The sequence below is a fragment of the Bos indicus x Bos taurus genome, chromosome 14 (assembly GCF_003369695.1).
Source record: "Bos indicus x Bos taurus breed Angus x Brahman F1 hybrid chromosome 14, Bos_hybrid_MaternalHap_v2.0, whole genome shotgun sequence".
Classification (NCBI taxonomy): Eukaryota; Metazoa; Chordata; class Mammalia; order Artiodactyla; family Bovidae; genus Bos; species Bos indicus x Bos taurus.
In genome coordinates this window covers 61,611,353-61,625,880 of record NC_040089.1, presented here as the reverse complement: position 1 = coordinate 61,625,880, position 14,528 = coordinate 61,611,353, and the positions used below count along the sequence as shown (strand labels likewise).

Below are 14,528 nucleotides of genomic sequence, written 5' to 3'. Positions count from 1 at the left end.
TATTGGATGAGATAGTGGATAGACTTGTATCTTCCAGAAAGATCTGTTCAGGTCCTGAGCCCCAGTGAGCCTAACCCCTGTGAATGTGATCTTATTTGGTAACAGGGTCTTAGCAGGTATAATCAAGTTAAGATGATTTTGCACTGGATTAAGGGGAACTCTGATCCAGTGACAAATGTCCTTATAAGAAGGAGATTTGGATGCAGACACAAAGAGGAGAATACCATGTGAAGTCAGAGGCAAAGACTGGAGTGATGCCTCTACCAGCCAAGGAATACCAAGGATTGCCAGCAACTCCCAGAAGCTGGGAGAGAGACATAGAACAGGCTCTCTCTCTCAGGGCCTCCGGAAAGAACCAGCTCTGCCAACATCTTCATTTCAGACTGCCAGCCTCTGAAACAAATGTGAGAAAACAAATTTCTGTTTCTTTCAAGCCACCCAGTTTGTGGTACTTTGTTAACTGCAGCCCTGAGAAACTAACACAGATGAACATTGCCATGTGGCATAGTGTTCTTAGAAGTGAAATGTGCTTTGAGAAACAGAAGGTGATTCTCCCCGAAACAAGAATTTGTTCTCTATGCCATTTTGTTATCTGGAAGTTTCATTTAGTGTATGTCTTAATTTTGAACACTATGAAATGTCATTATGTAGCACACATCTGTGTCTTATTTTTCTGGCTGACTTTTAAGATGCCTATCTGATTTCTTTGGAAAATCATCAAGCCAAGCAGAGCCAGGTGAAGTTTAGGAAAGCCAATCAGGGAAGAAAAAAAAAAAAAGAATCCAAATATGTCCCCATTCATTTTGACCCAAACACTGAAAAATCTTCCAGCAACAGTGAACAAAGTATGACTTCTTCCTTTATCTCCTGCCACCTCTTTTTCCTGAGATCGCTGAGACTCTCCAGAATCCAATTTGGGTCCCCCAAATTGTTCCATGCAACCCAGACTTAGTAGTGCCATCACATAGATTCTTCTAAGGACCTCCTGTTGTGTGGATCAGTTCATCCTCCCCTGGTAACTAAATCCTTTGCCTCTGCTGGTGGCCATTGCTCGGACTTTCTCCCTTGCTCTGGAAACATGAATTCTTTTTTTAAGATTGATTTATTTATGGCTGTGCTGGGTCTTTATTGCTGCACGTGGGTTTTCTGTAGTTGCGGTGCTCAGGCCTCTCATTGTGGTGGCTTCTCTTGTTGCAGAGCATGGGCTCTAGGCATGTGGACTTCAGTGGTTGTGGCACGTGGGCTCAATAGTTGCAACTCATGGGCTCTAGAGCACAGGCTCAATACTTGTGGTGCATGGGCTTAGTTGTTCTGAGGCATGTGGGATCTTCCTGGACCAGGGTTTGAACCTGTGTCCTCTGCATTGGCCGGCGGATTCTTTACCACTGAGCCACCAGGGAAGCCCTGGGAACATGAATTCTTAAAGGCACATTAATAAATGCTGGGCGACCATGCGACCTGTGCAGAGCAGAGAGCAGCAATGGGGAGACAGGAGCCTTAAGGAAAGTTCTCGATACCAGACTTCCTGCCTCCCCCACCTCTGTTTACCTCTCAGGTTGGAGTGAGGACCTGGCTGAACTCTGGAAGCCCAGGTGAGATGGGCTTCCCACTCAAGATAGAGACTTCACAGGAAAGAACTATCAGTTCAAAGCCCAACTCTTCACAAATAAATGAATCCTGTTAGTGAATCCACTGAATACCTAAGACTTTGCCCCTAGTTTGGGTTCTGCCTCAACTTTGCTGTGGCTGCTTTATCTCAGAATTGCTAGTCCGGGATTCTTTTAAGTGTCAATGATGAGACTTTCCTTTAAATCCATTTTTGCTGGACTTCCACTCTGCCCCTGTTCCACTTCCAGCCCCTGCCCTGCCTTTTTCTGAATCTGCATGGACAGCATATTGTTCCAGCAGACTTTTCTGAACTGCCTTTAAAATAATTGACTGATAGTACTTGGGGGATTGATTGTTTGGCTTTTTTGTTTTTCAGTGAAAAGAGTATTTGATTAATTGTTGTTGGTTAGTTACTCAGTCATATCCGGCTCTTTTGAGACCCTGTGAACCTGGCTCTCTTGAGACCCACCAGGCTCCTCCATCCATGGGATTTCCCAGGCAACAATATTGGAATGGGTTGCTATTTCCTTCTTCATGGATCTTCGCAACTCAGGGATGGAACATGCGTCTCCTGCAATGGCAGGCAGGTTCTTTACCACTGAGCTACCTGGGAAGCCCATTTGACTAATTAGCTTTTGGCAAATGGGTCTTCCAGTGAATTGCTTTTGGGTGAATTCTTTTTTGACCAAATGATCCAAAGGCCACATGTCCTATCCAAGGATGCATCTTTGGCTTTAGGAAGGCTGTAGAAGGTTGTGAGAATTATAATAACCTGATTTCTACTCTGGATTGCGTATTTGCTGAGACAAATTTGTATATCTTCTAAGCTCCCGTTTCCCTATAGAAATGGGAAAAATAATGCCAACCTCACAGGTTTAAAGATTAATTGACCTGTGGATAACAGACTTAAAATATGCTTAAATATATACACATTAAATTAGGTAGAGCCACTCCTTACAACTCATACACAGTCGTAAGACAAAGAATAATTCACAAAGGAGAAATTCACAAACAGGAAAGCCTGAAGAATAGCTGAATAATTATTAAATTTTAAAATAATGAATAATTATTATTAATTTGCATTCTGAATAATAGCATTAATTTCACAGGTAATTTTGTAGAAGCTGATTCACGACTGTTAGTTTTCATGGTAGAAAGATACGTTTGCTTATTTTCTATTTCACTTTCATCCACTTGATGCATTTGATGTTGGAACACAGTGGACCATCATTTGAGTCATGGTCACTGTCACAGTTACTCTTCATCTTAACGGCGATTCCAGCTTTCAGCATGCAGTACTCTTACTGCAGGTGGGTTGCTCTAAGGACGGGAGCACAACTGCTTATGCTGGGATGCCCTTGTTTCCAGATCAGCCCCCTGTATTTCCTTGTGTTGGGGGATGATTCAGATCTCTTACCTTTTCTCCATTTAAATGACTCTTTTTCCACGAGGCCATTTCCCCTTCACATACGTAGTGCAGAGGTCTTGTTTGTACATTCCTTTCTTCGTACTTCAAGACTGTTAAAGCACTTGGTACCAACAGAGCCTTAAAAATAATGCAAACATGGTCACCAAATCATGGAATTCTACTGAGCTGAAATCATCTGGATGATCACAAATATGCATATAATATTTTTTCACAATTATTATCCAAATGGAAGCACAAGAATATGACCTCGGTCTCCCCAGGACTGTGCTGACCCCTGCGTTTTTAGGCACATTGACACAGATGAAAGAAAGTGTGCAGTCGTCCCTGGATAAAGGCGAGTGTGAATGATATTTATGCCAAAACCATCCACTAAGGCCAGAGGTTTCCAACTGTGTATCTAAAGTTAAATCAATTGGTTTCAATAATCTCGTTTCCAAACATTTCTAAAGGAGCAGGAAAAATATTACCCAATGTAAACCTTAACAGTTCGAGTCTAAGTCACTAGTAACAGTGGTGCCAGAAATGAATAGCATGAGATGAAGAATGCAAAATTAGTTATGATCCTTGCCCCAATCCCCAATCTTCACAGGAACCAGAAAAAGGAGTTACTTTTCAAACTTATCACATGAAGAAGGAAGAGGCTATGAAAAGAAAACCATTTTTACAATGAGCAAGAGTTATCCTAGCAGAGATACCCTAAGGCCCATGCTGGACACCTCATTCTGTGCTGGACACGCCAGGGTCCATGCTAGATAACCCGGGGTCATATCGGACACCCCGATCCACACTGGACAATCCCAGGTTGTGCCAGATGCCTTGGATCCACAGCAGATGTCTCCAGGATCTATGCTAGACACCCTGGGGCCACATGAGGCACCCGGAATCCATGCCAGACATTCCCAGATACACAACGATGCTTGAACATTGCAGTCTCTCTGCTAGAAAATATACAAAAGCAGGTACATCCTCAAAAACTCTTTATAAAAGTCACACCTTAAAAAAATGGCCCTCCCTATACTACTAGAACCTGGAGTTGTTTTTCCACCTATTCAGATAATTTGGGGATATTGGTATTTGTTTTCATGAAGCTCACTTAAATCCACTTGACCTTAACTATGGAATAGAGACACGAAAATTCCACCTTCTGGCACAATTAAATGTGTTTTTTGTTGGAAAAATGGCTTTGATCCGTAAACAATTGAGGATGAAAATTCTGCACCCAGTACACAGCACAGCTTCAAAAGAATCTGGACCCCAGAAGCTGATGGTTCATTAAAGTCTGAAGGGGGACGAGACCCTAAAGCTACCCCTCCAGCCTCCTGCTTCAAGATGGACTTGGTGCAGGAAAGGACAAGCACACAAATTCTAGTTCGGTTGTCGGGGAAACCCCTCTGGCATATCACCCCTTGAAAAAATGCCAGCGTGTTCTGGGAATAAAGGAGAAAGTTATTTGTGTGGTGAGAACAAATTGAAACAAGGTCGCTTTTTCTCATGTCAGGCACAGCCAGGAGCAGGCTTCATTCCAAGCCCTGGGCGGGGCTTCCTCCCTGGTGTTCATGGCACCACTGCCAAGACCTTGGGTATCTGCTATGGGCGTATCAACTTGCTGGTTTTCTGGGCTCACCTTATGAACTGCAAAGGTGTGGAAGAGAGCCAGAGGAAACCCTGGAAATGTATGATGTACAAAGGATGATTCGTGATTGTTTGAACCTGTAACAGACCTGAGGATACAGAAACCCATTTCTTTTTTTTTTTTAATTGAAATATAGTTGATTTACAGTGTTGTGTTAATTTCTGCTGTACAACAAAGTGATTCAGTTATATGTGTATGTACCTGTACATATATAACATTCAGTTATACATACATGTACATATATAAACTTTCTTTTGAATATTTTTTCCATTATGACTTATCCCTGGATATTGAATATAGTTCCCTGTGCTGTATAGTAGGGCCTTGCAGTGCAAGGGATATGGGTTCAGTCGCTGGTCTGGGAACTAAGCCCACATACCGCGACTGCTCTGGAGTCCGTGTGCCTGAACCAGAGAGTCCGTGCCCCACAATGGAAGATCCTGCGTGCCAAAACGAGGACCCAGTGCAGCCGAATAAATAAGTAAATACTTTTTAAAAGAAAATAATAACAAAGACACCTTTGTTTAATGAAGAGTTGCCCAAACTTATAACAGAATCAGTCAGTTCAGTCACTCAGTTGTGTCCAGTTCTTTGCGACCCCTTGGACTGCAGCATGCCAGGCTTCCCTGTCCATCACCCACTCCCAGAGCTTGCTCAAACTCATGTCCATCGAGTCGGTGATGCCATCCAACTGTCTCATCCTCTGTCATCCCCTTCTCCTCCTGCTTGGGTATAACAGAATCCCAGTTAGCATTCTAGAAACTTAATGTTCTGAAGAATTCACTCTGGGAAACGACACTTGAGATGAATTCAGGAGTGACTGAATCGCAGTGGTGTCACTGAGGAAATTCACAAGTCTGGGTCTATCCTGAGGTTACTGGAGTCCACAGACTGGCCAGAACTACAGGCCATGCCACACAGGTGTTTCTTTGGTCCTCCCATCAGAAAGGGCACCTCCCATTTCCTGCTGCCTCTCACCCATCTTGCCTGTTTGTGCTCTTTTACATATATGATCACACACACACACATCTATGAGATATAACATCAGATCCTTCTGACATTTGTTTATCACACAGATCATAAATGCTCTCCCAGAACTGCCTGCCGTCTTTGCTTTGTAAGTGTTCTTGCAATCTCTCCCAAGGTAATTGGTTGGAAGGATCTTCTTTCTAAGGCTGGACTGCACAAGGACTGTCTGTCAGGATGTCTGGGAACTGAAAGTTTCACCTGGTCTTTTATTCCCTGTGAAATTCAGTGCTCAGACTGTTCTGAGGTCAACTGCATTGCTTTCAACTCTTTGCCGAGAGGTGGTCACTTCAAAGGACCGTGTGGTCCCAAGGTCCATTACGGTGTTTCTTTCTTGGAGTGGGGAATCTGTGCCCACGGTGAGACCTTGGCAGATGATTTCTGCCTCACCTGCTCAGCAACTTGTCCCTTTTAACACTGTCCTATGGGTTATGAGGACAGAGGTTTTGACTATTCAGCTCCGTTCCAACCTGTATGGATTAATGCCATTAGATCTTAGCAAAGGCAGTATCTCAGGGGAATCCTTAAGGGACAAGCGACTCTAAATAGTTTAGAAAGTGTACCCTGAATAGGGAGAAACTATCAGGGTCTCTAAGCCAAGAGTTTTAAAGGGGAGAGTCTTCTCAGTGCTCACATGGAAAACTATGGAAACAGGATTCAGTGATCTTTCACAATCCTTAGGAATGAAAATGGTTATAAGAAATAAAGATACTTGTTTTCTCACATTTTGAGTACAGTAATTATTTTATAATGCCAAAAAATTTCAGTATTCAGTATAATGTCCCAAACTTTCAGTGTTCAGTGATTGAGAAAAATTGACCCCACCCCCCACCAAATTGACAGGAAGATATTATGAATTCAGTAATGCTTTTAAATGAATTTCCTTTTTTTGAGTCTACCTATATTTTGGAAGCAGCAGTTAATATGTGAGCTACAGGCAATGCTTAATATGTATCTGAGTTTGCAGACAATGCCATAATCCCACTTTAGGCAGTGGTTCTCAGATATGTCGTGTGGACCAGTATCAGTCCTGACCAAGTTATCATTCAGTTCAGTTCAGTCACTCAGTTGTATCCGACTGTGCGACCCCACGAACCACAGCACACCAGGCCCCCCTGTCCGTCACCAACTCCCAGAGTCCACCCAGACCCATGTCCATTGAGTTGGTGATGCCATCCAACCACAGCATCCTCTGTCGTCCCCTTCTTCTCCTGCCTTCAATCTTTCCCAGCATCAGGGTCTTTTCCAGTGAGTCAGCTCTTCACATCAGGTGGCCAAAGTACTGGAGTTTCAGCTTCAACATCAGTCCTTCCAATGAATACCCAGGACTGATCTCCTTTAGGATGGACTGGTTGGATCTCCTTGCAGTCCAAGGGACTCTCAAGAGTCTTCTCCAACACCACACTTCAAAAGCATCAATTCTTCTGTGCTCAGCCTTCTTCACAGTCCAACTCTCCCATCCATACATGACCACTGGAAAAACCATAGCCTTGACTAGATGGACCTTTGTTGGCAAAGTAATGTCTTTGCTTTTGAATATGCTATCTAGGTTGGTCATAACTTTCCTTCCAAGGAGTAAGCATCTTTTAATTTCATGGCTGCAGTCACCATCTGCAGTGATTTTGGAGCCCAGAAAAATAAAGTCTGACACTGTTTCCACTGTTTCCCCATCTATTTGCCATGAAATGATGGGACTGGATGCCATGATCTTCGTTTTCTGAATGTTGAGCTTTAAGCCAACTTTTTCACTCTCCTCTTTCACTTTCATCAAGAGGCTTTTGAGTTCCTCTTCACTTTCTGCCATAAGTGTGGTGTCATCTGCATATCTGAGGTTATTGATATATCTCCTGGCAATCTTAATTCCAGCTTGTGCTTCTTCCAGCCCAGCGTTTCTCATGATGTACTCTGCATATAAGTTAAATAAGTTGGGTGACAATATACAGCCTTGATGTACCCCTTTTCCTATTTGGAACCAGTCTGTTGTTCCATGTCCAGTTCTAACTGTTGCTTCCTGACCTGCATACAGATTTCTCAGGAGGCAGGTCAGGTGGTCTGGTATTCCCATCTCTTTCAGAATTTTCCACAGTTTATTGTGATCCACACAGTCAAAGGCTTTGGCATAGTCAAAAAAGCAGAAATAGATTTTTTTTCTGGAACTCTCGTGCTTTTTCGATGATCCAGAGGATGTTGGCAATTTGATCTCTGGTTCCTCTGCCTTTTCTAAAACCAGCTTGAACATCTGGAAGTTCACGGTTCACGTATTGCTGAAGCCTGGCTTGGAGAATTTTAAGCATTACTTTACTAGCGTGTGAGATGAGTGCAATTGTGCGGTAGTTTGAGCATTCTTTGGCATTGCCTTTCTTTGGGATTGGAATGAAAACTGACCTTTTCCAGTCCTGTGGCCACTGCTGAGTTTTCCAAATTTGCTGGCATATTGAGTGCAGCACTTTCACAGCATCATCTTTCAGGATTTGAAATCATTCAACTGGAATTCCATCACCTCCACTAGCTTTGTTCATAGTGATGCTTCCTAAGGCCCTCTTGACTTCACATTCCAGGATGTCTGGCTCTGGATGAGTGATCATACCATCATGATTATCTGGGTCGTGAAGATCTTTTTTGTACAGTTCTTCTATCAGAAGAACTTCTTCAAGTTATCATTGGCTTGCAGTAAAATGAGAAACAGAGCCAAAATATTTGTTTATGAATTTTATTTTTGACTGCATTGGGTCTAAGCTGCGACAGGGGGATCTTTCACTGAGTCATATGGGCTTCTCCAGTTGTAGTGCACAGGTCCAGCTGCCCTGGGGCATGTGGGATCCTAGTTCCCTGACCAGGGATCCAGCATGCGCCTGCCACCCCCGGCCCCCAACACTGGAAGGCAGATTCTTAACCACTGGACCAGCAGGGAAGTCCCTGGCAAGCTTTACATAGTGTCACCGCAGTGTTAGCCCTACAAGGGTAAGTGCTGTGTCTTCTTCATATGGTCATTGCTGTCTTCCAGGCCCTATGACAGTGCCTGCCACATAGTAAATGTTCAATGATTATTGGATGAATTAAAAAAAAGTATTCAATTCAAAAGACAATTCTTTATTCTGGTATTTCATCATGTGATGATATACAGTAGTTTGATTTTTTAAAGTTTTATTTGGCAAAATAAAAAGTTGAAACCTTTATCAATTAGGATTAGGTTTAGTTGTGAAGAAGAAACCTGAAAAAGTAGTGATTTAAAACATGATAAATCTCTGTTTCCTTCCTGGGCCAATATGGCAAGCCCCAAGTCCTTAGGGACCCAGGCTTCCTCTATATTAATGCTTTGCCATGAGCTTACTGCCCTGCCATGCTCGGGTGGCCTTTGAACTTATGGTCCAGGCATGGCATCCACATTCCAGATGTTAAGATGGGGGAAGAGAATGGAGAAGGACCTGCCTCATTCCTTTAAAGAAACTCCCTGGTAGCATCATTTGTTATTTCTATGTCATTGGTCAGAATTAGTCACATGACCATATTTAGCTGCAAGTGAAGCTGGGAAATGTCTTTTAGCTGAGTGGCAACATGCTATGCTAAAAATCAAGATTCTGTTATTAAGGTAAAAACAAAGGGCTAACATTCAACAGAGGGCGAGATGGTTGGATGGCATCATCCACTCAATGAACATGAGTTTGAGCAAACTCTGGGAGGTGGTGAAGGACAGGGAAGCCTGGCATGCCGCAGTCCATGGGGTCGCAGTCAGACATAACTGAGCAACTGAACGACAGCAGTGTTAGATGGCAGCTAGCAGTCTGGCCATGGTTCCCCCAATTTTTTCAGATCATTTTGAAAATATGAGAACCACTGCTGAAGGAGTCTTGCCCACATCCATTTCCGTGGATGGAATTACACAGGACAGAGCCTGTCAGATGTGGCAGAACTGTTTCACCCTCTCCAGTTACTCATCATACCCTCCTCCCCCTAAGCAGTTAAAGTCCAGAGACTTTCCTCGGTCTCTGCTCGGACTCAGCTCCGTCTTTCTCAAGGCTAAGCAGCAGAGACAGCTCTCTGCTTTCGCAACGCCCAGTTTCACACTCATTTTTCTTCATTAACATAGCTTTCCAATACCATGGACTCCAACAAAAGGCAAGTTGTGCTTGAATGAAGGCAAAAGATTAAAAAATGTATGCAAATCAAATTGACAGGAAATGATTTCTATGTCCTCAGTTATTTATGTTCTAATTTCAGAATTGTTTTGTCATCATTTCTGAAGGATATCCTTTTGGCAGTGGTTTCTGACCTGATTCCTCTCTTTTCTAGTCATACTGGCGAAAAGAATTCATTTATCAATCTCTTAATTTATACGGATCTCAGAAGTCACCACCTCCAGGCAAGTGGACTTGAGCAACTTGGAAGTAGGGCCTCGAAACCTTTCAATGTTTATCATTTATAGCAAGGGAGTTAAATACTGAGTTAAGATTAGCTCCTTTGAATGTCAGGAAACTGCCTTTGGGTGGCCCGTGTCTGGCTTGGGCCCAGGTGTCAGCAGTGTAGCTGGAGCGAAGAGAGCAAAGCCCAAACGGACTTCTGAGATGCGGCCTCAGTGCAGAAGGCCTGCCTTGAGCACAGCTGAATCACACGGTGAGCATCATTTATTCACTGAGCTAAACTCACTCTGTACCGGGTCCCTGCTTTATATATATCATCCTCTCAATGACTATTCCTGTTTTGCAGGTGAGAACATTGAGGCTTAAATATATAGAGGAATTTGCCTAAGATCAAATGGCTGGTAGAGCCGGGTTCAAACCAAGCCTACCTTTTTCTGAAACGATTCTCTGAGTCCCCAGAGCCCTAAACTTTTAGAATTCATGGGCCAGTAAAATTGTTTTAATTGTGTAAAGTTAAAAAGAGAAAAAAAGTGTAAGAGTGCATGAATGGTAATATAACATTGCCATTTTTAAAAACTTTTTATTTTGTATTGGAGTATTTGTTGTTGCTAACATGTGTCTGACTGTTTTTGAGACACCATGAAAATAGCCTGCCAGGCTCTTCTGTCCAAGGGATGTCCCAGGCAGGAATACTGGAGGGTGTTGCCATTTCCTCCTCCAGAGGATCTTCCTGACCCAGGGGTTGAACGCACATCCGGCTGGCAAGCTCTTTACCATGAGCTACCTGGCAAGCCTGTATTGGGGTATGCCAGTGAACAGTGTGGTGATACTTTCAGGCAAACAGCGAAGGGACTCAGCCACACATATACATGTATCCCTTCTCCCCCAGTAGAGTTGTTAATTTTTAATTTTTCCATCGGGGCATGAAAAAGGCCTGTCATTTGTTGTTACTGCCATTTCATCAGAAGGGATATTTCACACACATACACATATACAAAAAACCATTTCTAAATTAATTCAGTGAGTATTTATTGAGAAGCTATTGTGTGCCAGGTACTATTCTAAGCACTAGAGAATATTAGAGTGACAAAATAAACAAAAACCTCTGCCTCGTGCTTAAATTCTAAGTGAGGCATGATGGATTAAAAAAATAATAAGGAAAGCACATGGTATGTAAAAATGAGCGCTATGGGGAGAAAATAAAGTGGGGGAGAGGGATGTGAGTATGTGGGGGAGGAAGTCATTGCTGAGGAAGGAGGCAGAGCTCCCCCCTAAGAAGGGACGTGGACCCTCCTAGCACCCGCATGCACCTGCTGCATGACTGCCTTTTTCTCATGGTGCAGCACACCGGGGATCTCATTCCTGTGACCCAACAACGTTGGGAACCTCTGCTCTGTGCTGTCCCAGCTCCAGGAAGCTGAGATGGGAGGGACTGGTGAGGATGACTCAATCTCTGCTCACGATCCAGGCTTTCCCAACTCCTGGCTTTCAATTCCTAGGCTACTGATTGGCTGGGATTTTATCTTGCCTAAGTCGTGATCCAGGAAGTTTTTCATTATGCCTCAATGTAAATCAATACGTCAGTAAAGAAAGAACTGTGAATCAAAAACTTTTCCTTTCTAAGGGTGGAGGCTCAGGGTCCCCCTCCTGCCTTTCTGCTGTCTAGCTTCCCTTTGCTAGGTGTGCTGAATAAATTTGAGCTGATCAATAGTGATTTCTTTCCCCCATGTGTATGCAGCTTCGTGTGGGAAGAAATTTTAAAAAAATATTATTTCACTCGTTTTACAAAAGGTTTTCTTTTGGGTTTCTGTTGTTCAGAGGAATAGTCCTCAAACTCTAGAAATAAGGTGTTGGGGGTATTTGGATCTCAGAATTTTGGTTTCTTTTGATAGCCACTTGTCCTATACCAAATCCCCACCTTCTCAGCAACCTGTGTTCCTCTGGGATCCAAGTTTCTAGTTTTTACTCTGAAAACACCTGCTTAATATTCCCACAGGAAGCTTCCCAGGTGGCGCTGGTGGTAAAGAACCTGCCTTCCAATGCAGGAGATGTAAGAGATGTGGGTTCCATCCCTGGGTCGGGAAGATCCCCTAGAGGAGGGCACAGCAACCCACTCCAGTATTCTTGCCGGAGAATTCCAGGGACAGAGGAGCCTGGCGGGCTACAGCCCATGGAATCACAGAGAGTGGGACACGACTGAAGTGACTTAGCCCAGAAGCACGATATTCCCACAGAGTGGGGCAAAGGTGATACTTGGAGTCCCAGAGCCCAGAGTTCTAATCCTGACTCTGTCTCTTACTAGATTAAGATTCTGGGGAAATTACTCGGACTTTCTGAGCTCCGGTTTTTTCATCTATTGTACTGGAATAATAAGAGCACTTACCTAATAGGGTAGTTGTGGGTATTAAATGAGAGCACATATTGTAACTAAAATTTATTAAGGATTTATGTGCCACACTATTCTAAGTGCTTTGTGTATATTAACTTGTTGAATTCTCCATGATCTTTTTGGAGTAGGGGCTGTTATTTTTCCCATTTTTCAGAAGAAGAAACTGAATCACAGAGAAGAGAAGTAGCTTTCTCACGGCCATTCTGTGTTCCTGGCATATAGGATGATGGTTTTCATTAATGTACTCAATGGTGGAGAAATTAGGAACCACTGGTCTACCATTGTCATCGGTGCTCAGCCTGGAGCTGCTGCTTAGGTAGGGTAACTTCATAATGGCAAAGGAATATGTCAACGTGTATTTCTCAGGACTTCCCTGGCTTCCCAGTGGTTAAGACTCTGTGCTTCCAATTCAGGGTTCCATCCCTGGCTGGGGAACTAAGATCCCATATGCTGCAAGGTGTGGCCAAAATATTAAAAAAAAAAAAACCCAAAGTGTATTTTCTCAAAATGTTAAATTCTCATACAAATAGTAAACAGGTGTTACTAACTCATTAATAAGGGTCACAGCAGGCTGATAAGTCCAAGTCAGAAGAGAGCATGCTGGTATGGTCACTAAAAGTGTGGCAGGAATCCTTGTGGTGGTGAAACTATTCTGTGTTTTGACTATGGTGATGGTTTCGTGAACCTACATATGTGTGAAGCTGTATAGGACTAAATGCAAATGCACAAATGGATACACGTACAGCTGGGCACATCTGAGTAAGATGGAAGGATTGTACCCACGTTAGCACCCTGGTTGTGATCTTGTATATGGTTCTTTGTGAAACTGGTAAAGGACCCAGAGAGCTCTGGGCATTACAGCTGTTTATGAATCTATACAAATAAAAAGTTTAATTTAAAAACAAAACATAATTTTAAAAATAGCTCCGAAAAATACATGAGAAAGTGGGTTTTTGTTTTGTTTGGCTGTGCCACGTGGGATCTTGGTTCCTTGACAGGGTTTGAACCCATGTCCTCTGCAGTGCAGAGTCCTAACTAGACCACCAGGGAAGTCCCTTCCGTCTCTTTCTTTGATTTGTCTCTATTTTGGCTCTGCTGGGTCTCTGTTGCTGTAGGAAGGCTTTCCTTAGTGACAGCGAGCAGGAGCTACTCTCTAGCTGCGGTGTGCGGCTTCTCCTCACGGTGGCTTCTCCTGGTGTGGAGCACGGGCTCTGGCTGCACAGGCTTAGTTGCCTGCAGCATGTGCAGTCTCCCCAGACCAGGGATCAAACCCACGTCCTTTGCACTGGAGGCCAAGTCCCAAACACTGGGCCAACAGGGAAGTTCGAAACTGGTGGTGGAGGTTGTTTTTAATAGGTAGTGGATAGAAGGAAAGCTGAAGTAAGGATATTAAATATAAAACTTGTTATAGCCTGCGGGGCAAAAAGAAAATAAAAGCATAGTCGTTGGGGTTATCCTGTCTAGCCAGTGGAAAAGAAACTCATCGCACATTGTCTGTTCTCAGAATTGTAAAATGTTGGGGTTAAGACCAAATGTGGGAACACAATTGCACGCTCGAGGGCAGGATTTCTCACCCTCAGCACTGTTGACTCTTTGGGCCTGAAAATCCTTTGTTACAGAGGCTGTCCTGTGCATTATAGAATGTTTAGCAGCATCCCCAGCCTCTACGCACTAGATGCCAATGGGGTAGACAACCCCCAGCTGACAACCAAAACATCTTCAGGGAGTAACATCGTTCCACTTAAGAACCACTAGTCTAGACTCTCAGGGGCCCTGGAGCCTGAAGACCTTTAGGTGAGCTTGTTAGGAATTGTTCCTAGGATGACATTTACCATCTCCTCCCAGCTTTGGGGCAATTGTTCCTCACAAATAAAACTACCAATTACAGGGTCACAGGAGCACAATGAGCTCTACCAGGAGTCACAGACTTCTAGCAGAACAGGAGCCTCAGACATGCCCTAGGCCTGGCCCAACCCCGTTATTTTCCAGCTACGAGTAGAGGTGGTTTCTCTACAGGCAGACAGCTGGCTCCTGTCAGAGTGTGTGTGGTTAAGCTCTCTTGCTCCAGAATGGATCTGAGGCGAT

At 43.6% G+C, this 14,528-nt stretch overlaps 1 protein-coding gene across 2 annotated transcripts in view; it reads left to right on the top strand.

Annotated features, from left to right (window-relative positions):
• BAALC (BAALC, MAP3K1 and KLF4 binding) overlaps positions 1-14,528 on the top strand; it is an 87,294-nt gene that overhangs the window by 20,406 nt on the left and 52,360 nt on the right. Inside the window, exons 2-3 of one of the 2 annotated variants that reach the window (XR_003514493.1) lie at positions 9,987-10,307; positions 12,598-12,759. The exons of the other annotated variant lie outside the window; for it this stretch is intronic. The gene's annotated coding sequence lies outside the window, so the exon portion shown is untranslated. The remainder of the gene's footprint in view (positions 1-9,986; positions 10,308-12,597; positions 12,760-14,528) is intronic. 2 annotated transcript variants of the gene reach the window in all.